This window comes from Strix uralensis, chromosome 23 (assembly GCF_047716275.1).
Source record: "Strix uralensis isolate ZFMK-TIS-50842 chromosome 23, bStrUra1, whole genome shotgun sequence".
NCBI classification, from domain to species: Eukaryota; Metazoa; Chordata; class Aves; order Strigiformes; family Strigidae; genus Strix; species Strix uralensis.
The window spans coordinates 4,017,440-4,039,006 of record NC_133994.1 but is presented as its reverse complement, the minus strand read 5'-3'; positions in this window follow the sequence as shown (position 1 = coordinate 4,039,006).

The following is a 21,567-nucleotide window of genomic DNA, read 5'->3' as shown; positions in this document are numbered from 1 at the left end:
TCTCAGGGCTTGCAGAAGGGGACTCCTAATGCCATGTTCCTGACATGAACATATCACATAGCTGCTTGCTGGTCCGAACGCATGTGCAGGCACACAGAGCCCCCAGGTTATCATGGGCAAAGAGTCAGAAAGGTTGGTTCCTGGCCGTGCTGCTGCCTCGCTGTGTGAGTCACTTCCCTTCTATCTCACACATTTCCCACCGGTAAAATGGACTCGATAACCACAGGTGTGTTTGCGGGATTTAACTCCAGATTGACCACAAAGTGCTGTGGTAGGGTAGGAAAGTGCAAATTCTCACCAGTGCTTAGCCCTGGGCTCTTCCTTGCTTTTATCTGCCAGGGTTTTGCTAATGAAAGCAGCAAGGGAAACCAATGCTTGGCCTCAGCGGGCCAGGGACTCACTGGCCAGTGAAATGGTACTGCTAGTGGCACAGTGCTCTCTCATGGGGCATTTTCTTTACCCCCGAGCACCACAAGCTGGGCTGCGTGACCTAGACCAGCAGCAGTGCCTTTAAGCAAGCCCGCACGGCCATCGCCTTCCTCCCACCTTTCCACGAAGACCAGCACTTGTCCCAGTGTGTCCAGCACAGCCTGCTAGAAACACCCCAGAGCAGCTCAAGCTCCTGCTGCCCTTCTCAGCTTAGCGTTTGCTAGGCCAGGGAATTATCCAGAGCTAAACAAAGGGCGGTGGTGGAGAGGGAGGTGAAGCAACTTGCCCAGCGGGCCAAGGGCCGAGTGAGGCACAGCCCCCCGCCCCAAGCCTCGGCCAGGTGCTTCACCCAGGACACTCTCCCTGTGGGCCAGGTGCCCAGCCCAGCCCATGGCCACATCCCTGACCTCGCTGGGGCCGGGTGAGGAAGCACATCGGCCTCGCTCCTCGGCGATTCCCACACCAGAGAGTCCTGCACACCTGCAAGGCACACCCTCTGCTCTGCCTGGCAGGGCTGCATGCTCGGGCGCCTGGTGAAAGCGGCCCAAAAACCTGGCTATTAGTCCTTCTCATTAACTGAGGTGCAGACCCCAGCCTGCCCCCGGGAAACGCAGAGCCCCTGCCCCATCCAGGCAAGGCGCTGGGACCTCTCTTCCCTCCTCTGCAACTTGGGAGTCTCTCTCCCCCTCTCCCCCGGCTTTGCTGGTGTCTGCCTGCTGACTGAAGCTGTCATTATCAGCTCAATAAATCTCTGGCGCGGGTTTTATTGAATCACTGCCTGAGGGGGAACAAGCCTGTAAAGGTTGAGGAGAGCAGAGCTTTCCCACGCCTAAGACACGCTGCCGGAGCTCTTGCACACATTCCGGGCCTGCCAGCGCTCCGCAAATGTTTGGACAGCCTTGAACAAATAACACACCTTTAAAGAGGCCAGCATGAAATTTTTCCTCACCACCCAGCCACCCTCCCACCGCTGCTTCCCCCTCCGCCTCCCCCGAACATCGTAGCGCCGTGTGTGTGCATGCGTGTGTGCGCTTGTGTGCGTGCGTGTTTATTTTAGGCTTGTCTTCCCCTTTGTGTTTAGGTTGAGCAGTTCGTGGCTGCGTTCCAGCTGTATTTTGTGGGAGGAATTCTGGCCTCCGCTGGGGTGTTTGCGAGCGCTGACTATGGGCGGTGGGGAAGGTGGGGGCCGGGATGGGACAGAGCATGGAAAAGGGAGGAGGTTTGGCTTTTCTTCTGCCCAGATTTCCTTCAGCAGGTAGAAACCAGCCAGCAGGGATTTTCTGCTGACAACGTGCCAAGCTGCAGTGGTAACCTCTGGATGCCAAGATTTTTCCACCAAGGCCCGTCTGCCTTGCGTGCTGGTGTAAAGTTCCAGTGACAGTCTGCTGGGCCTGGCACGCTCCGCTTACCCGCAGAACTCTTCTAATTAATGCAGTGGCTGCCTTCACACAGCCCTGCTGATGTGCCTTGACCCTGACCTGGCAGGAACTTCCCCAGGGCGGGTGGAGGTGGAGGCAGCTTCTCTGCAATGCACTGATGCTCGGGCTGTCCAAATGGCCTCTGGAGGGGTGCTGTGCTCCAAAGCTTTCTTGGAGACAGCCGCTGGGCTGCAAGCAGATAGTTTTCACATGGGGCAAGGAGACAGTCCTGCGAAGTATCCAAGTTTGCTCGGGGGGTCTGGAAAGCAGCTTCAGCAGCTGGGCCAAGGAGGAAGAAAAACACGGATGTAACAGCAACATCCAGCTGAGAAAAGCGCAGCGATGCTCACTCCGACTCAGTCGGGGAGACTTTCCTATGCCTTCCTGAGGAAAAATGGCATCTCTCTCCAAGCTTTTCCCTTCAGCTCCGCACAGCCTGCTGCCACGGGAAATCCAGCTGGGAGTAGGGAACCCTGAAACCACTCAGGCTTAATCCAAGTCTGTGGTAGGCGAGCACAACAGGCGCACAGGTCCTGTTTTGCCTTTCAGTGAGATGGAACACAGCTGCTGGTGTTTCCCCATCGTGGTGTGCAAGGGGATAATGCCAGGATGGGACCATGCCTTGCATGTTCTACGGGCATAATAGGAATGCATTCGTGGGGCAAAAGAGAAACTTGGAGAGGATTAATAGACCAGACAGCTGCCTGCCTGCTGAGTTCTGGGAATGTAAAACACTGCAGCCATCTCAACAGCTCCTAAAATTCCCCCTGACTCGTTTCCTGTTGCTGCTTTCCCAATGCTGAAAGGCTTGGGCTCCCGTGGATAAAAAATTGGAGAGAATCCAGAATTTAGATTTCTGCCTACTCGATCTTTCCTGTCAACGGATCGTTAAATAAGAAGCAGAAACGTTGTATTCACCATACGCTCATCACCAAAGAGCTAAGTGAAAATCCTGCTTTAGGAAACAAGTGACAATTAGTTTGATGGTTCCGTGCTCCTTGGGTTGTTGGCCAGCCTAACCGAGTCATTGCACACGCTAGGTAGCGAGGCACCCAGGTCATGCCTGCTTTGAAGGGAATGGTATCGGCAGAGGGTAGAAGGAGCTGCAAAGATAAAGGTTTCACTCTCTTTGGGGAAATAAAGACACAGAATTCATCCACACACGAAACACAGATGCTGCAAGTCACAGTGGCAAAAAGCAAGCTGTTGCATGTACCAGCTGACAACCCCACCTTGGACGTGCGGCTGAAGGAGCTAAAAAAGGTGACAGGATAAACACCGAAGTGCAGAAGTACACTAGCTGACACGTGGAAAGAGCCCGGGCTAGATGGCAGGGGCAAAGCAGATGAAGCAGGAGTCATGCGGGAGGCCTGGACCGGGGGATCTGCTCCGCAGAGGCACAGGGAGCAGAGGGCTGGCCGGGAGCTGTAGAGCCGCGGCACTGTCAGGTGAGAATGAAGGTTGAGGTGCATCGGCACAGCACAACGCAGAGCTCAGTACAAAGTTCATTGCTACCACAGTCATAAACTGCAGATAAGGAAGCTCAGAAAATCTCTGAAATGGATTTAGGTTCCACTGAAATGTCCCCGATTTGCTCCATGGTGGCCTTTATGGCCCGTCCGTGTCAGGATGCTGTTACAACCCAGTCTGCTCTGCCATGGCAGATGGTATCAGCCCACGCTGCCTTGCTGCATGGGGAATTTGCTCGCTGGCCCTTACAGTCCCTCCAAATTGTGCTGGGCACACCAGAGATGCGTGGTGATGGGAACGTACATGCGTGGCTGCTATTATTAGCATTAAACAAGAAGCGTTAACGCCATCGGGTAGGAGCTGTCACCAAACCACCCCCAGCCAAGCAGAGGAAGCCGCACATCCCCCCAGCCTTGGCAGGACTGGGGGAGCAGCACGAGGGGAATGAGGGGGACACAGGGCGAGCCCCCATCCCCGAGGCTGTCACAGCCAGAGGGACTCGCGGCGCTGGGCTCGGTGCCCAGGCCCTCCCCGCCCTGCCTCTGGCACGCAGGCACACGCCTGGCACGGGGACACCGGCTGCGCTGCGCACCGCGCTCCGGGCGCACACATGTGCCTTGCACCACTCCACGCCGCCTCGTGTGTGGGCATCGCCACAGCCATGCACGTGTGGGTGCTGCCACGTGTGTGTGCCCATCACCGAACCCCCGAGGAATTGCATCCTTGTCCCCTGCCCCACGCTGGGGGGACCCTGGGTAAAACAGGAGGTGTGAGAAAGCCCCCAGTTGTGTGTCCTGCGAGCCACAGAGCCCGTGCTGGGGCTGAAAGAGGGCTGCAGGCTCTTCTCCACACCCACTTTTAATAGATTTGCCTCAAGTAAGCTGATGCCAAGAGCTGGGGTGCCGAGGACCGTGCCCACAGGGGAGGGTTGTGCCATCGGCGATGTCCACATTGGACCAGGAGTGCCCTCAGTGCAGCAGCTCCCAAAAACAAGGACTGGGAGTGATGTGCTGCCAGGCAAGGGCTGGCTGCAGGGCTTCCAGAGGGGTTGGCCTCCTCTCCCTCCCCTCCACGGTACCTGCTTGCTCTGTGTTAAACCTTGCATGCTGGTCTCACTCCCAGACTGTTTTTTGCAGAGCAAAGAACTGGCTGCCCTCTCCTCCTCCTTTCCATATCAAGTCTGGGGGGCACTGGCCTTCACTCGCAAGTGCTGACATTCTGCCACAGGTTTGGTTTCACCTTTTAAACCTCTGTAGAGGACAAGGCACACGTCTCTCTGGGGACGAGGGGGTTAATACTTCCTTCCTCTGCAGGCAAGGGACCGGCACTTGCAGCTTTTAAGTTGCTTTTGAGTGATGATGCTGAGTGGAGGCTGGGCTGCTTCCTTGTGAGCCTGGGGTTTGGAGCATCCCAGAAACCACCCTGGGCTGAAACTCGTAAGGTTCAGGCAAGGTCTCAGTCTGGTTAACTGGTGCAGCTGCCCCCAAAAAAGCACAGGAACCACTAATTTACAACAGGAGGCAGACGAAATCGTCTGTTTACTTTCAAGCCTTAAATTGTCTGTTAGCAAAGTGCAGACCACAAAATGGGTGGCCCCTTTCCTGGAGAAACTGTGAAAACCTGCTTAGTTCCTGCGCTAGTAAAGCAAACAAACAAACATGACCCGGAGTTGGGTTTCAGCGTGCCTTGCCGCTCACCAGTACACCAGAGCATCTGAAAACAAACTAAGAAAACCCTGCCTTGCTGATAAGAACCAGCCATGACAACAACTGATGGGAGAACCCAGAGATGCAATTAGGAATTTGAAATGTTTTAAACAAAGGGCAAAAGCAATCAGCAAAAGGTAATTAAAATGGATTAAATGAAGCAAAATCATCTGAGCAAAATGCTGGGAACCAGTCCAGCCAGGCAGGATAGATAACTATGCAAAATGTGCGCTCTGAGTTTGTGCATTAATATTACTTTGTGCTTCTGCAAATCTTTGAGGACCTCAGAGCAGTCTGCAAGCAATTAAACCTCACAACACCCTAGGGAAGCAGAGGTTATTGCACACACTTACAAGGTGGCTGTACAGAGAGGGTAGAAGTGATTTATGCTGGGCCCACATGGCAAGTTAGAGACAGGGTGGGGAATAAACCTCGGAGTCTCAAGTCCTCGCAGTTTGTTTTACCAGCGAGGTGGGGGGGATGGTGCCATCTGAAGAGAGTATTTTGGCTTCCACAGTAGACATGGTGTGAGTTCATTCCTCTAAGCTGTCTTGTTTATTTTTAGCACCTTAGTTTATATCAGGAATGACAAATTTGGCATTCGTGCTCGGATGTGGCTAGGACAGGAGCAGCTTGCAACAATAAAATCCTAAACACACTGTGGCTGCCTCTTCCTCTCCCGTTCAGTGAGCTCTGTGCGTTGAGCACTTTGGGAACAGGCCTGGTGTGGCCACGGGGAGCCAGGCACTGCTTGCCTGTGCTTAAGAGTAGTGGGAAATCCACTGGAGATGCTTGCACGGAAGGCTTTGACATTCAACAATAACAAACAGATTTAAGTGTCCAGAGAGATGTTTCGCTTGTCCTTGAGAAAAAAAAAAAAAAAACAAACCAAAAAACCAACCTGTCTTGTATCTGTATTTGAAAAGGAAACATGTTGTTGGAAAATGGATTGGGTTTATGGGCTGATGTGTTCACTCCAACGGCTTAACTTCAGAAAATAATAAAAGAGATAGAAAAAGAAAAAAAATAAACCCCAAGGCTTCCCTTTTCCTATGGGCCAGCATTGAAGCAAAGCCTGAAGAGCTCTGCTGGCTAAGGTTCTCTGACTCTGTATGCTTTGGGCTTAGCCTGCGCAGGCCCTTGGAACGGTGGGCACAGAGGCACCGCCGCAGAGCCTCTCCTGCCCTTCAGGCCAGCTCCCTGGCTTCTTTTTAAAAGCCATTTGTTTAATTGGTTGTCATTTTGATTTCAACACACCTGAAATGGAGGGCTGGGCAGTGTCCTGTCTGCTGGGAAGGGGAGATTAGACAGCAATTAAAGGGGGGCTCCTCCTTCAACCTCTTTGGAGTGCAGCCGCACAGGCGATGGATCAATCGCGGGGGCTGAGGCTGCCAGCCTGTAGCTGACCGCGCGTGAGCCGATCCTTGTGCTGTGTCAGGCCCAGGCTGATGAGTTTCAGTTCCCCATTCTTTGAGTACCTTGAGGGACACAGAGATCGGAATCTCCCCTCCCTTTGAAGATAGCTACCGCTATTTGCATCCAGCTCTTTTAAGAATTTGCCTCCCCTGCCTAGACCTATTACGCCTCATGTTCTCAGTGTGGGGCTTGTGCATTTGCCCTCCATTTCTTGCTCTCCAGGCTGCAGCGTATGCAGCCGAGCGTGCCCTGGGTCGCACACGGTGTTTAAAATCCTGCAGCTGGAGGGGCACCACGGCAGCGATTGCTGCATTGCAGGAAAGCAGGATGAACAGTTAGCATCCTCATCCTGCATCCCGCAGGTCCCTGGGTGCCTCCATCAGTCATAAAACCGCAGGGTCTCGGTTGCAGAGGTCTGTGCAGTGCTGCCAGGGAGGTGTCCAAAATGAACAGACCCTTGGGAACATCATCCAACATCTAAGAATACCCTGCAGCAGCCGAGCAGGACCCATACAGGATGCATTTTGCTTATGCCTGGGTGATTCTCTGGCTTTGGTTTCCAGGTAAAATGCTCCATGCAGGATCGTTCAGCACAAGGCAGGCAGCGAGCAGTTGGGATCAGACACAGCAAGGATTAGGTACTCATGCAATCGCCAGGATTAGGCATTTGCTTGAATAACAAGGAAACATCCAGTTACAGTAAGCAGGATGAAGCATCGCTCTTGGGGCACGAACTAATCCAGCACTGTCTGTGTGTAGGAAGACTTTTTGCTCGAGGGCAGTAGGTTATCCAGGAGAAGGCTGCTGTTCTGAAAGGGTATTTTAGGGGCACTCCATCCTCAGGAGTGACTTGTGCTGCTCACTGTCAGAGATAGGAGACTGCACTGAACAGGCATTAGTCTTATCCAGTCTACCAGCTCCCTGTGTTTTGGCTAGAGCATGCAGATAGGAATTAGCGACTGTGCAATGTTTGTTCTCACAGAGCAGGAGGGGAGGCTGACAGAGAAAGAAATACAGAGCAAGAGAAAAAATAGCAAGGGAGAGAAGGAAGGAAGGGGAGGGGATGTGTGCAAACATATAAATATACATCGCGCTTTCAGGATGAGCTGGGCACAATGGAGAAGTCCCCCCCCGACTCCATCCCACACTGAAATTTCAGCACAAACAGCTTTGGGAAGGGGGATGTGCCAGGCTCTGTGGACTTTGGCAGGTCTAAGTGCTGAGCAGGCGCTGCACCCCCGGCGTGTGCTGCACGAGCGAGAGCGAAGGCGAGGGAGGAGAGCGGGAGGCGCGGAGCGAGGAGCAGGCAGAGGAGGAGGTGGGGTACGCGGGGAGGTTGACGAGGTGCTCCTCTGACACACGCCAGCAGCTCCAGTCCCGGGCTGCGTGGGTGGCAGCGCCGGCTGCGTGCCTGGCTTGCCTTTCCCAGGCACGAAGCAGCCAGCCTACTGCACAAAGAAAGTGGTCATTATGTGACTGGTGCTCCCACCTCGCTCTCCCCGCTCGGCTCCCCTCCCTGCCAGAGCAGTCACAGTTCCTCTTTCAGTGCCTTTTCAAAGCACTCGAGCCACCCGATTCGTTCCTGCGTTTGCACCGGGATGGGACAGGATGGGCTGGGATGGTGGCTGGGCAGCTGGACAAGGAACGTGACAGGAGCCAGACCTGCTCACGAAAAAGTATCACGGCAGAGCACGCTCTGCTTGGAGCATCACTGATTTGGGCAAATCTGAGGGGTACTTCTTCCCAGTCAATGTACAAACTGGTATAACCTTGCCACCTTGGCACTAAGGTGAGGACAAGAAGTCCAAGCCAGGGGTAAACAGTGTGTCTGGCTTACAGGACACTGAATCCAAATGTTTTCTGGATGGCAGGGTGAGGTTAGAGCCTCTACGGTTAGTTCAGTGTGTGGGTTTTAAATAAACTTCACCCTCCAGATTACAGCCTATCTGTAACTGCCAAGTGCGGGTTCACTTTGGGTAATGCATTTTTTGTGTTCCTCCTGAAGTCCACTGCTTGCCAGGTGCACCTCATCGAAAGTGGGGTGCAGGGTTGTCTGAGTGGTAGCACGGTGGCTCTGAAAGCTTCGCCTGTCTTTGCCAGCTTTGGGAGAGAGCCTGTTCAAAGTATCGATTCAATAATATAGGTCAGCTATAGTGATTTTGCAGAAGGATCAATCACACCAACCGGGCTCAGTGCAACTTTAATCACTGTGACAAAATCAGAGGTGAGGGGGAGTTTGAGGTTGGTTTTGCCCTAGATTTTTTTCCCTGTGTTTCCAACTCTGCTCCCATCAGTTGGTGAAACAGGATATAAGCTGACGCAGCAAAATGCTTTGTGTTTCTTAATGCTATAGCACGGGATGGGCAGGAAAGGTCCAATGATTCCTCCACAGCCTCTGAAATAAATCCCAGTTGCTGCATGAGGAGACTTCGATTCTTAAAATAAAGGGTTTGTTCAAATTCTCTTCTTTGTGCTGCTTGAGGATGGGAATGCCACCTCTTTGTCCTCAGATCAGGATCAGATCTGAGAATCTGGGGTTTTGGGAGGGCACTGTAAACACTGGTTTGTTACATCATGCATACTCCTTTGGCAGAGGGGGAGGGATTTTTTTTTTTCCTGGAAGCAGCTTGTGCTGTAGGGTCTTTCCCTCTTTCTCTTTTGCATTAGCCAGCAGCATATATCCTATAGGGCCTCTGTGAGCGAGCTCTGAGCCAGACAGACACGAGCCAGCTCCAAACCACAAGCTTTGTGGCCTCAGCACAGCGCCAAGCAAAAGACCATGCAGATGTGCTCTCGGAGGGACATGTGCTATTCTCATGTAGTTCGCACTCTGCCCTGAGTGCTCCTGGAGCAAACAATAACTCTTAAAGTTGCACAAGGAGCAACTGAATTCCCCTTCCATCTCTCCTTCACGCTTGTCTGTAATCTGCTCCAGCTCTGCCAGGCTGACGGGTGAAAAGCAGAAAAAAACCTGCTGCTGCCCATCGACTGGGATGTGCAGCTCTGGGTACACATAATTTCCAGGCTTCTTGAGGAAAAAGGTCCCGTTTCCATGTAGTCCCTGTGCAGAGGAGAACTGGTGGGAGACAGCACGTTTCCTTTGCATGGGGCTTATCATTCCCATTGCCTTTCTGCCCCTCCCTGTCTGTCTGGCAGGCTACCTGGCCTGCAAGCAGAGATGGTATCGCACAAGAGACTGATAAGGGCAATGGGGATGTGGCAATCAATGGTCAGAACCTCCCCTTTAATCGGATCTAGTAGGACTGCCCACTGGTAAACAGATTGACGCGTTTTGCAGGCTTCTCCCGCACCCTGTCTGCGTTGCTTTCTGCACTGAAATACAGTGTTTGAACCATGTATTTCCCTTGGAAAGCTTCAAGCAGGTGACTCATGTCATGTACCTTGACTCCTCTTTTTGCACTGCCAACACGGATGCTCTCTTTTTTTTTTTTTTTTTTTTTTATGGCTGGAATTTGTCCCCTTCGCTTTGACCCTGACACAGACAAACACCACCCCCATGACCCTGGCTTGCCAGTGATTTTATGGGAGGTCAACTTGGTATATGGATAAGGAGCGCAGGGAGGGGGGAATCCACCTGTATGATTTCAAGGAGGATCTGGCTGTCTCTGAGGAGCAGTCATGCAACAGAGCAGCTCGCCCTTCTCTTGCCCTCCTGGGCCAGAACTTGCCCAAAGGCTCTTGCTGGCTGATGCCTGGCTGCACGTAGGAAATGGGCAGACAGCTGCCATCCATTTCCCAGTGGACACGTGTCTTCCTGATGGAGAAGGGTGATTTCAGGGGCTGCTAATGGGCTCTGTGATGGACAGCAGAGGAGCCAAAGGCAGAGAGGGCCAGAGAGCCTGAGACCCCACTCTCATCCCTGGGGGTGGCCTCTTTCACAGCAGGGCTTCATCTGGAAAAGCTTCTCCTCTGCCTTTGTTACTGGTTCTGCATACAAAGGGACAGCTTGGGTATGCAGAGTGCTGTCAACCCGGCACATCTCCCCAGTCCTTAGACAACACTTTACACAGGTCTTTTTTCTTTTTCTTACAGTCTTTACAGTATACACAGGTCTTTTTTTCTTTTTCTTCGAGTCTTTACAGTACTTCTGGAAATAAATACATCTTCCTGTTTTAGATGTGCAGCCTGGTAAACAGTTGGTAGCCTGTAGAAAGCTCTGCTAATGCCACTGCTGTCAGGCTTGTTTCACTGCGTTTAATGCGACTTAACTGAGGAGTCCTAGAAGACAGAGGGGCAAAATGTGGCTGGGATGGGTAAATAACTATTTTTGAGGCATCTCACCTTCAGCAACAACTTGGTGATGGCCATGGTTGTCATGGGGAACATTTACTAACTCTAAGAAATCAGCTTGATATTAATTGAAAGAGCATATGCAGAACTAAAAACCGCTGCAATGGAAGTCCGTCTCAGATTTATGGTCCTTCTTACATTAGCTAGTTAAAAAAGTAGTACAAACATTTAAACACCAGTGGCAGTAAAGATAAAAATGTAAGCTTGATTAGATAAAGAATAAAGATATGTGTTTTATATTTACACCTGGACCATAACCTTTGTTTGCTTCAAGTTAAGGCTACTCAAGTGCACAAGTATTAAGCAGAGATTTCCTGGAGGCCCAAACACCTCCCAGTGTAAATGAACTTTTGGGGTGTGGGTGCACAGTCACTTTGAGAACAACCTAAGGGTTTGTGAGTTCCCCCCTGCAGGAGAAGAAGGAGCAGAAAGGAGGGTGTGAGCTCTCTTTGAGACAGAGTCTGAGGCATTAGAGGAAGCTCCTCTCAGCAGGGAATTCAACCAAGCTGTGGGGATACTGTCCTCCAGGAGAGAGGAGGCTTGGGGACAGGGACACTTCTAGCAGGTGCAGCTAGCTCTGGCAGACTCTGCTGCAAAGCGATGGGGTCGTTAATGAAGTCTGGGGACTTTTTTGGCTAGAGAATTGCTCCGGAAGAAGCGAGGCACAGGTTGCCGTGCTGCTGGGTCCCTGCCACTGGGACAGCAGTGATCTGGTGTCACCGCTCCCTGCGGATCCGGAGGGTGATAAGCCACACGGGACCTCCCAGAGGGAAGGTGTGGGTTAACACATGCCCGGAGCCGTGGCAAGGTGGGTGCAAAGAGCACTTCCCCTCCGATCCACATCACAGCCTGCCGGGTGCGAAGCTGAGGTCACGTCAGACTCCTCACCCACGTAGCAATCTCCTGCGTGTGCTGATGTGCAATTAGCAGTGTCCTCCCCACTGTCATCACCGCAGCTACCAGAACAACCAGCCAAGCCCGGCTCAGACCCACGGTCTGACAGGTCTGTTGTCCCTCCTCTCTGCCAGGACCGGGTGTTGTAGGAGGGACAGACCCTTGCCTCTGCTTTCACAATGGATGCAATTGCCACTTGCACTGCAGAAGCCCCAATTTTTTGGCTCTGTCCTCTGTTGACATCGAGGTTAAATTAGTGCAGCTCCGTGGACTTGGTGGCACTGCCTGCCTCTAAGACACGTGTCAAGGGCACAGAGAGGCAGGCCTTGGGGACACGGTGGCACATGCCTCTCTTTTTTTTTTTGCGCACGTCAACCGAGCAGATTCCATTTTAATGTCATGCCTGTGCGGTGGTGGTGCATTCCTTTGAGCGTTGCCATGTGAGGCCAGGATGGTATTTGGCTGCGGTTAAAGTGCTTTATCAGTTTCTGAAGTCACTTTGTAAATAGCGGCAGCCAAGAAGCCGGGGGGGGGGGGAGAAGGGAGAAAAATAAAAGCAGGAAGAAAAAGGGCTTTGTTAATTTTAATAGGGTGTGTTATGTTCCTCCTTCATCTCCCAGATATGCCACACTTGGCGATGACAACCCGGCTTTATGGAGACCTCGGTCTCCCCTAGCCCCCCCAGTCTAGTTAAAAATCCCACACTGCATAGCAGAGAATAACTTGCACTGCACTTCTGGCAGGCGAGGGTAAAACGCGGCTCTGTTTTCATCACGGAAAAGCCTCCGGGCGCATATTTTTGTAATTAGGCTTTTCTGCTCAGCAGTTTTTGCAGCTGTGATGACACTTGGGTGTCGCCCCCCGGTTTCTCACGCTCTCCCTGCCAAGGCGTGGAGCGGCTGGGCCGCGGCCAGCGCCGAGGTCGCCCGGCCCGCGGCCCCCGCGCCGCCTGCACGCGCGGAGGAGAAGGTGCTGTGCTAACTCTGCAGCTGGTGGAAACGGGCCTCAAGGTCACTGCTAACACCTTCGCTTGCCTGACTCGGTCTGGCGGCAAGCAACGGCAGCGGGTGGCAAGCAACGGCAGCGGGTGGCAAGCTGGGGGCTTCAGGGCTTTGGGATTTGCTCCCTCCTCTGCCTTGGGATACGCCAGCATTTCTCCTTCCAGCGAAGAAGAGGTTTCCTCTTCCCCTTCCACTGACTTCCCGCCAGCGCCTGGCTTTTAAGGCGGCTTTTCTTAGCCCGCAGAGACCCTGGGGAGCCTTCCCTCCCTGCCTGCCCCGGCGATGAGGAAGGAGGAGGAGACGGGAGGGCCTGGAGTGGTTCCCGAGCTCGGGGGGCTGTGAGGCTCCTTCCGCCCCGCCAGCCCCAGCTCCGGGAAATGGCAGGCGTGAGCTGGACGTGGGCAGGCTCCTCACCGCCCGTCCGTCCATCCGTCCGCCCGCACTCCCTCTCCCCCTCAGCTGCCGGCCCGGAAACCTCGCTCCAGCTGTGGCTTATTAAAGCCGGAATGTCTCTGCGGGACTGGGGAGAGCCAGAAGGATCATTAATAACAACTAACTATGCTGCCTTGCGTGCCAGCCCGGGCCTAAAACAGCAGCTCCCACACAAGAGGCAAGAAACGTGCCCCCCTGCAGCATCGTTTTAGGGTGCGCACTCACCTCCCAGCCCGACTGCTTGCTGCCGTGCCCCCTTCCCATCCAGGGGCACAGCAGATGGACGTGCTCCTTCCTGCCAGAGCCGAGAGCGTGACGGGGATCCCTTCGTGGGATCCCACGCTCATTAAATGCGGGCAGCTCTAGCGAGAGATGAAATCTTGTAGGATCCTGACCCCGCTCTGCTCACCCTCCCCCAGGGGTAAGAGTTGACCCGAGCGATGCTCTGCGATGCATCTGGAGCAGCAAAGCCTCTGACTGGTTGTATTTTTTGTCCTGAGAAGTACTTTAGCCCCAAAGCTTGGGCTCTGCACTCTAAGGTTGACCTACCAAGTGATCATGGGCAAGCAAATTTGTTTCTGGCCTCAGTTTCTTCTCTGCCTTGTTTATTTAATAGTGCGTTATTTGGAGGAGGGATGGCTTCTCTCTGCTTGCAGGGGTCCTTAGCCTCTACCAGAATTAACATTTAGTAGTGGTCATAAAGTGTTCAGTGAATTTGTGGTTTTTTCCTCTTTGTGACTACGTCGGAACTAGAGCCTTAGTACTGCAGGCACTGGCCCAGAACCAGTTCTCGTGTAAGTGGGGAGATGTCATCTCACTGAGGCCACTTAGCTCTGCATTTCAGCATCCGTTGCAACAACTGACTGACTGTGCTTCGGTGAGTTGCTGGGCTTTCCCATCTCAACAAAACAGGATTATAAAGAGCCATGTGGCAAGTCTACCTTGTACGAATACTGTATGCCACTAAGCAAATGGAGACTCTGGCCATCCTCTTCCAGAAACAGGGCCATGCTCCTTTACAATAGCTCTTCGATGCTCTCCATGAAGTGGAGCTGAGGTTCACAGCCCAGTTCTTGTCAGGAAGTTTTTCATGTCCCCAGTTTTACAGTTGCCATCACACCATCCAGTACTGACAGCAGCAACAAAGAATCAGATCACAGAAAGGGCTGTGGGGACCAGTGTGATTTCACCTCCTCTAGCAGAGCTTTAATCCCTGAGATTTTTCCCAGTGATCCTTCTGCTATATCTAAGCATCTATTATATAGGAATATACAGGTTTTCATTTTACATGGGACCGTCTTTCTAGTGTCGCTTGCAGAATGGTAGATTGAGCAGCCAGACACACCAAAAAAACCACCTTAAAAGCATAGCATTTGAGAAACAGATCATCTTTTGACACCAGGCTTTTTGTTATAACAATGAAGGCTCTAGACATGCTTTTTTTTTTTATTTCAAATGAAAGCTGAATTTTCTGCTGAGATCACTTGACTCCAGGAAATGCAACCTGGAGCAAAACCACTTCATACTATAAAATGCTCTGCTGAAACAAGACTTAGTAGCAGCTTGCTTTCCCTGAAAATTCAGTCTTCTGATAATCAGGAAGAGGAAAGAAGCCAGCAGCTTTGAAAGAACTTACTAAAGTGCTCTTGTTTATTCTTACTACTAAGTCTTGCATGCCAGCTTCCTTGTAAAACTCTTCTGTAAAAAATATCTAGAAGGAAATCAGATTTAAAAAAAAAAAAAATAAAAAAACCCTCTTTCATACCAATGCACAAATCAGCTTGTTCAGAACCAAAGCCATAAGATGCATTTCTGGCCTTGGTTTTATTAAGTGACAGGGTGGCTTTATTCAGAGCAGAACAAAACATCAGTTTCTGTTCAGGAGCCCACATAATCTGCCCCCTGGGTGGAATTCGCACTTGAGATGTTGCTAGGTCGAGAGCCTGTGCTGTCCTTTGGCATAAGGGATTTCACCCTCTGAGCTGCATCTCTGTGTGTTTTGGCATATTGCTCAATTGCGTATTTTCCTCGCATTATACCAGCAGCTCAGGCCAGCTCCATCGTTGTTCAATCAGCCCCAGAGAACTCACAGCAGAAGTTAATTTGGCCCCTCTGGCTTTGCCATTACTATTTTAGTCAACTGGCTTCAGCTGTAGCTGTTTCCTGCTCTGTCCCCAGGAGTGGAGACTCGGTTGGTGGGCTGTGCTGGCCAGCCCCTGGAACCAGGCCCACATTAAGCACGGTCAGAAAACTGTGCTGGCACCACCAGCAACTGCTCCGATTCCCGTAAAATCTGTTTGGCATCTGACTCAAGAAGTCCAGCCCCGATGCACTAGAGGTAAGCTTAAGCCCTGGGGCTGGTGAGGGAGGAGTTGAGGGTTTTGTCTGGGCTGAAAGACGTCTGGTTAAGTCTATTGTGGGTTTTACAACGTACCCCCAGGTGGTTTGGGGTAGGTTGTAGGGGAGTTGTTGCAGCGTGGTTGGTAGCTGAGGACCGTGAGCAGCTATTCCAGCTGTAGCACCACATGAGTTCACCGCCGGTGTGTGCACTGTGTGTCGGTTCGGTGCTTGCCATGTTGCAAGTGGGGAAACTGAGGCAGGGAGTGGTGCTGGCACTTGCTGAGCCTGGAGCAGGCTGGGAGGGCAGCACAGGCGAGGAGGTCGCCTGGGGCAAGGCAGAGCCATGTGCCTGCGGCCCTTCCATCAGTCTGTTCACGTGGACTGGAGTCAAACACTGCCGTTTGTGTTACGGAGTGTGGCTCTCAGATGTGTTTTAGTGTCATTCTCCAAAATAAGTTCTCTCTTGTGCACCGATGTCCCTCAGCTGGGCACCACAGGGACAGGTTATTACTGGCAGAGTCCCCTCCCCAGCCCTGCCACGCTCTGCTGCTTGGATTTTGGGCAGTCATGCAAGATCTGGGTGCCTCAGCTCCTTGTCTGTCCTATGGCACTGCTGTGAGGAGAACACAGCACCTGAAAACCAAACACCTTGCATACACTGAAATACCAGGATCAGGCAAAATAAGCAGTTTTTTTAGGGGAAGAGATGGGGACAGTGCCAAAGTAACAGCAGCATGCTTGATTTGACCGTGGTGCTCAAAGTGACTGGTTTTGGCACAGCTCGTGCACATCAGGCTTTTGCAAGGTCCCTGTATCGCTTCTGCAGGTCTCAGTCAGGGAAGATCCGCTCTGACCGCTTTAATATCTACTGTTGGGCATCTGTTTCCAAATCCCTGGTGCAGCAAGTGACAGCTGATGAGGATGCGATGCTGTGGCTCAGTCTGTGTTTTGTGGAAAGGATATATTCTATTACTTAGGCTGAACGCTGCTTACGTTGGTTTGTGCAAATTCACAAATGTCTTTAAACCCCAACAGACCCCAAAGCTCTATAAATGAACACACCGCTCAAAACTGGCAGCTCCCAACCCTGACACAATTATGTAAAATTAAGTTCCAAATAAATTACAGAGGGAGAGGATGGGGGATCAAGGAAGAGGAGATTTTGGGAAAGCCTGTATAATTGGCCTAGGCCTTTTGACCCTGTCTATTATAGAGGATCTAAGGCTCCTTCATTACCCGGCTCCACGTGCATTGTAAGTGTCAGCTCTCTCCATGAGCAAGCTTTTGGAGGCATTTAGAATCAGACAAGTGTAGAAAATCCTCCGAGCTCTCCCAGATAAAGTCCCCGGAGGATTCAGGTCTCCAGGCCACTCTTAGGCCTTGCGTTTGGCCTTTTCATTTTGGCGCACAAACCTGCCATTAGTCACTGACCCTTCAATAAAGCTTAGTCAGAGTTCATTGGAGGCGAAGGAAATCACACAGCCTGCTCGCTGCTGCTGCAGCCGTGGGGAGGCGGGGGCAAAGGGTGCCAGCTCCAGGAGACACTGTGAATTGTCCTCTTACAAAAGGAATATTTAGCTGATGCCATTTCTATGAAATTCCTTTCTCTCCTTATTTTTGGGGGGGGGTCTGAGTGCAGCTTTTTGGGGGAGGGTGGTGCAGAGAGCCGCGGTTCTTGCACATCCTGCATCCAAGAAGCACTGGCTGCAGGAGGGGCGAGGAGAGCACGGAGCAGGGTCTGGATCCTTCCCGTACAAATTGGCGGTGAAGTTGGCAGCACGTGGTGGGGTCCAGGCCTTCCTCCACCAGTGAGGAACCACGTTATTAAAGAACTCGGATCCCAGACAGCATCCTTGCTGCTAAGCACATCCAAACCATTTGCTCTGAATGGTGCTGGCCCTGCTGGATTCCAGTGCTGTGAGGAAGAGGAGGTGGTGTCCCTTCCGAGGCCCTGTTAGGCTCTCCAAGATATCTTAAAAAGCACTCACGTGCTTTGCTCGTGAGTCTGTCGATAGGAGAGAGCCCGTGGAAGGAACCTGTCCAACGCACATGCCTTTTCCTATTTTGAAGCATGCCATGCTCGTATCTTAATGGGAATGATGGATGTTTGGACCAGCCTCAGGGATAACGTGATCAGAAAAGAGCAGTGTCACAGGATTCACTGTGGAACGAGGACCAGAAAGAGCATGATTTTTTTTTTTTTTTCTTTCCCTCCCCCCTGAGCCCAGATCTTAAAATGTTCTCAGGGCACATTAATTATCTCTGTGCAGTGCAGCTGAGTCCTTGGGACAGTCTGTCATAATAAGCAGGTACGACAGGTAATAATACAGATCAGACTTCCTGCGTTTTGCTCAGAGTCATTAGCCGGCGGTTTAACAATGGTGTGTCTTTTCTGCATAAATGGCACACAGGGACACACTTGCATTTTCCAGACTGATCCACAGCTGTTAGCAGGTGAGAGCTGGTGTTTGTGAGCTGTGTTTAGTTTCCTTCAGACTTCTTCCTCTCTCTTGTGGTTGCTAAATATTTCCAAGTGATTTTTACAACTGGCTGATGCCATTTTTAAAAATAACCTTTTCATGTATTTAATATTGCCTACTTTTGAGGCAGTATGTGACACAGACCTGTCTGTTCCCAGCTCAAAGTGTTTCTCCAAATTTCTAATAAATCGGCAATCCTGCTGTAGCTGACACAATTTTTAGCTCATTGCCAAATGGGGATGAATTATGATATATCCACATTTAGAAAGAACTTTGAGATCTTCCAGTTACAAATAGCTCCCAGAGAAGGAAAAAGATTCAGTGAACCTGACAGGCACTATTTATGAAGGTTACAGAAAAGTACTATAGGCTGATCTGGACCATTTTTATGATGACATATGTTTCTAGGGTATCTCTGCTTTGTTCTTGCCAGCAATGGTTTTGGGGGTTCCTTCCTTTGGTTTCTTTTGACTTTTCTTCTGCCTCTGCACTTTTCTTGCCTTCACTAACTATTGCATTTTGGTATTTATGGTTGTATTCTCTCCCTCAAACTGTGAACGAGATGACCAGAACGTAGCAGAAAGTATTTTTGGATATTGTATATCGGAAAGCATCCATCTCAAACACAGTTGTGGGAACTCCCATGCTTGTTTCATTTAAAACTAGTGTGGAAACAGCACAGGAGGAAATTCAGTAAAGGCTAACCCCCTCTGTATTGCAGTGATCTCGCAGGAATTCTCCTGCCACTCTGTGTGTTGGCTCTTGAGGCATTTAAAGGAGAATGGCACCGGTGTCCCCAGACATCCAGAAAATCACGAGTCAGCCCTATGTGTACACGAAGATTGGGAAATGAAATTTAAAGTCGTGAGACTTAGAAGAAAAAAATGTGGGGTTCGGTTGGCCTTGCAGTTTTTTAGCCTCTGGTGTTTCCTCAAATTACATTTTCAAGCTTTCCTCTGTAGCCACAAGGGCCATATTTTGATCACTTTTTAAACAAAAACTGAGATTCTCACAGTTATATGACTGCAGAAACTCTGTCTTTATACAAAATAGAGCATGAACTGTAGTAAAATGTGAATTTGTCTACCATGAGAGCTCAGGATTTTCACTGAATGAGCAGTAATGACTGATTTAAATGTGTTGGAGGTATACTAGCAAACAGGCTGAATATGTCCTAGGAAATCTCAAACCGATTGCTTTGAAAACTGAGTGTGTGCTTGAAGCTGTAGCGGCTGCAAAGACAAGACAGTCTTTGCCAGAACCTGCTAGATGCAATGGAGTGATCTTTCCATGTAGGATTTGAGACCTGATGTCTGTGTGGTTGTCAAAAAGGAGGAAAGGAGCCGGCCCTTCTCTTTGGCGAGCTGGCCGAGTTGTAAAGGTTTGCAGAGCCCAGCCAGTCCGTGCTTTTGAAAGTCCAGAACTGTCGCTGAGATCAGCACAAGTCTTGAGCTGTGTTTGGATGAAGGCTTTGCTTAGGCATGTGGCCACCGAGTAACTATAGGTGCTTGGCAATTCTCGTCTTGCTCCCGGAGTCAATTCTGAACAGAGAGCTTTGATACAGCGAAAGGAGTCTCTGTGCCTCAGCACCCCCGTCTTGGCAATGATCCTCCATCGCCTGTTGTTGCGAGAAGTGCCTGGTGTAAAGTGACCTGCAGAAGAGTGCTAGATGCAGGGTGAGTAAAAGGCCAGATTCTCTAGTTTTGATTGCAGGCTTTTGGTTGCCTTTGGTCAGGAGCTGCCGCTCAGCTTATTTACAGTGATGCTCTGAAAGCACGCACGTGAAGGTTCATCGCTGTCACGCTGACTTGACGCTTTTGTTTAGTTTCTTTTCCAAGGTGAAATGTGACACAGAATAAAGGGGTCAAGGCAGCAGGGGACCCTGCTAGAGAGGAGGGTGGGAAAACGCAGGCCCAAAGCCACAGCCATTCATATATGATGAGAAAAAAGAGAAAAGAGCCTGGGTTTTGGTGAGTGCCCCCTCCCTAGCTGCACCATCCTCCCCTAGAAATGGGTCTTCCTGCTTGTGGAGGGAGCGGGAAGCCCCAGAATCGAGCTCTGCTCTGCCACTGCTGATCCCCGTGGCCTTGGAGGAGCCCCTTTCCTTCCCGGTGGCTCAGCTCTCAGTGCAGAGCAGCGTCCTCGAGGGCTGGCATGCAGATGAGCTGCAGCAAGGACTAACACACGGGTATTTTTGATGGAAAGGGCAGCCGAGGACTAAGCTTTGCTGCTGTGGCACGGGACAGGGACCCGCAGATGCTGCACGAGGAGCTGGGCTCCTTCCTCGCCCCAGCCGCTCGCATGAGAGATGCTCAAGCTCCCTGCCCGCGTTCCTGCTGCATCCCGGGGAGTGCACTGGGAGAAGGGAGGGGAAATAGCTACATGTGTTTCTTCTGCAGCTCGGTTTCAAGGAAAATTTGCCCTTTCACAGTTGCTTAAGCGAAATGTCAGCGAATGCCAAATGCCCGGAGCCACATATGCTCTACACAAGAGAGGCTCCATAAATCAGGGAGCAGTTAGTGGGAAAAAATCAGGTTCCAAGGAGGAAAGCAGTGGGATACGATTTTTTTTTTTTTCTTAAAGCTAGGGCAGCAGTGTTTCAGTTTATTATGCGGCCCAGCAGTGAAGGAATTCATCACATTGTCACTCCCCTTCTTTTTTTTTTTTATCCAAGAAGAGTGAGAGTGTGTGTGTGTGTGTGTAAACGTGTGTGAGGTGGGGGAGGAACAAAGCAGCCGTGCAATCAACTTTGTATAAAATTGGCGCCGTGTCCCGCTCACAATGCGGGACAAAGGCTGGGGGGCTGGTGGCTCAGCTGGGAGTCAAGGCAGCACAGCTGTGACCAATGCCAACACAGTTCCCGTCAATATGGAGTGACCCTGGCTCTTTTTGCAACCTGCTTCCAGGCTCATCTCCAATAATTCTCACAAAAGACGGGAACAAACAAAACCTTTGTCAGCACTTCCAAGACTTTCCCTTGAAAATCTTAAATATTTCATTAGTCTCTTCTTGTCCCTTTCTATTTTACCTGATCTGTGCTTAAAAAAGCAAATGTGGACACTAAAACTCTGGGTCAACAAATGATTAAAGGAAAGGCTTAAAAGGAGAAGGGATGGGTTTAGTAGTGGGGGAAGCTACTCGTGCTCCTACCCAGCGTGGAACACTACAAAGGCAAGAAAGAAAGAAACTCTCCTGCTTGTTAGTTAGCACTCAAGGCAGGTACAGTATTTTTTTTTTTTTTGAACCTGTTTACTTAGAGAGGCCCGGATTAGAATACAGTAGCCAGTGGGGCTGGGGATGTGCGGTGGCGAAGGCAGGCTGTGTTGGTGGCCAGTGGCAAAGAGCCCCGCCAAGCAGTGACGCCGTTTGGGGTGAAGGAGAGCTTCTGGGACTCCCTTTCTGGAGTAGGTCGTCTAGCCAGCAGCAGTTCCAACCCTGCCAGTCTTTGACAGATCCCCAGACGTGCTAAGGAGCGATGGCAATACATATGCGAATTGGTGCCAGGCTCCCTCAGCCACGCCACAGCTTGGAGGAAAACTCCATGTCACTCCTTTGGAACCCAAAGAAACTTGAGCATGGTTGGGTCAGGAAAAAAATAAAGTCAAAGCGTTGTCCCTCATCTGGGAAGAAAACTTTGGGAAACCAGCATTTGGGTTGTCATCGTCACGTG